The sequence below is a fragment of the Mastomys coucha genome, chromosome X, assembly GCF_008632895.1.
Source record: "Mastomys coucha isolate ucsf_1 chromosome X, UCSF_Mcou_1, whole genome shotgun sequence".
Classification (NCBI taxonomy): Eukaryota; Metazoa; Chordata; class Mammalia; order Rodentia; family Muridae; genus Mastomys; species Mastomys coucha.
The window spans coordinates 127,283,489-127,285,596 of record NC_045030.1 but is presented as its reverse complement, the minus strand read 5'-3'; the positions used below and the strand labels follow the sequence as shown (position 1 = coordinate 127,285,596).

Genomic DNA, 2,108 nt, shown 5'->3' with positions numbered 1-2,108 from the left:
CATCTAAGTCCCAAGTCTTTTGACCTCTCCACAGCTGTGAAGTGGGGCAGTTCAGTTTGAGGAACTAACTGCAGTGGACTTACCTGCTTTTTATTTTATGATTTTTGTGGTCTCGTTCATTTCTCCTCTTTCTCCTTGCTCTCTGCTCCTCTCATCAGTCAGGGGGGAAAAAACCCTTCTACTTTAACATTCCTAGAACCAGTGGCTCCTGGTCTGTCAGGGCCTCCGGGATTCTGGTAACACTGCCCAGATGTTAGGACATTTACATTTGCCAAAAGTCGTCTTAAAGCTATATCATCCCCAAAGCTATAGTTGTTACTCCCCAAGAAAAGAATTTGGGGGAGGGGGAAGCAGGAGGATTAGAGGAGCTGGTGCTCTCTGCTGCAGAAGAGGGGAAGTGTGAATGTCACTGATCTCAAGCTCTGGGTGGAGTGATGACTAGCATAGGACTTCCAGAGATGTGTTCTGAGGAACACTACTTTTTATGACTCAGCATGACATCGGGATCGAAAGAAAGGGAATTTCACCAGCTCCAATGAGGGGACATATGTAGCTGACTTTAGCTTTCCTTTAGATTTTTCCTTTGCTTCCTTTTTTTCCTCTCAAATTCACAATTGCTTTGTCACGTGGATGATACAGGGTCAGACACACTTGGAAACCTTCCCATTAATGACTTAAGTTTTTGTTTTATATCTTTTAGATTTTTTTTATCATATTCTACCTCCTCCAGTTCCTCTCAGATCCTAACCACCTTTCTACTCACCCAACTTCTTTTTTTTTTTTCCTCTCTGTTTGGTTATAAGTTTCTGATAAGATTATGTTTTACCAAAAAAAAAAAAAAAAATCATGCATGTGTATGTGTAAGGTGTAGGGCTTCAAACCTGGGGCTTTTGCATGCCATGTGAGCATTCTACCACAGGAGCATACCCCTTCCTTACCAAGTCCTTGCCTAAAGAATTAAGGTTAATTTCCCATACCATGAATGGAAGGAAAGTATGCCTAGGGAGGCTTTTCTGAAAGGCTCTTTAGATAAATCTAAATAATCTATTCATGGCAAGGTGATATCTATTGCTAAGCTGTTTTTCAGCGGTCTTGGATGGAGGGCTATTTATCACGGGGAGCAAGTTTTCTTTGTCTTTTGCCTGGTAATAACATTATTCTTACACAGTGTAGACTACCATATACCCTTGACCTACTCATAGTTAACATTTCTATCTCTTGAAAAGTCAGTTTAGGTGGATTTGGTGCTATAGGACTAATATTCCAGCACTTAGGAGTCTGACGCAGGGGAATTGTGAGTTCCAGATTAGCCTAAACTACAGAGTGTATTGTAGGATAGCCTGGAATAGATAGGTTAGATTTTTTTTTTTAAATAAGTGGTTTCTGTGAAATGCTATCTTTTGGATGTTATGTCGCTATTGTACTCATGAATTCACAGCAGCAGTAGCTACATCCACAAGACCTGCATGAGAGTGTCCATTGACATCCCATTATAGATAGGGAAGGGGGTTGTTAGGTCCCATCTACCAACCACACACCCTAAAGAGGCACTTAATAATCTCTGGGGAGAGGAAGTGGTAGTCTTCAGTGTTGCAGCCACAGGTAAGTCGCTCTAATTTGTAAATAGCTCTCTGCTTGCTCATGCTCATGCAGGTCACTCTAATTAAATGCACCCAGTCACAAAAAAGCCTTGAAAGTAGAGTGGGGACTTGTGGAGAACAGAAAGGAATTTGGTGTGTTGGGGGTGGAGGGGTAGATGAGGTGATGAGAGAGGGGGGATATGATCAATATATACCCCTTTCCTTTCAAAAATTAGTTTTCCTTTTGAAAATTTCATACTAGAGCCCTGTGTTTACATAATTCCACCCCTCCCTTCCCTCACTTGCACCCTTCCATACCCTTGCAACTTCCTCTCATATGCACAACCTCTTATTCAATCCTAAGTGTTCAGCACCAAATGTATGTACATGACCCACATTAAATGGTGTCTGTAGGTTGCATGTAAATAATATATGTGTGTAACAAAGGGCATTTTAAAGATCTGTATACAGTTGTGAAAGAATCAGGGTTTTTGATGTTGTTGTTGCTTGTTTGGTTGTTTTTTTTTT

At 41.0% G+C, this 2,108-nt stretch overlaps 1 protein-coding gene across 2 annotated transcripts in view; it reads right to left on the bottom strand.

The window, feature by feature from the left end:
- The window catches only part of Srpx2 (sushi repeat containing protein X-linked 2), a 23,261-nt gene extending 22,867 nt beyond the window's left edge, over nt 1-394 (bottom strand). For both annotated transcript variants that reach the window (XM_031376221.1, XM_031376222.1), the window contains exon 1: nt 84-394. The gene's annotated coding sequence lies outside the window, so the exon portion shown is untranslated. The remainder of the gene's footprint in view (nt 1-83) is intronic.
- Nucleotides 395-2,108: the final 1,714 nt, after the last annotated feature.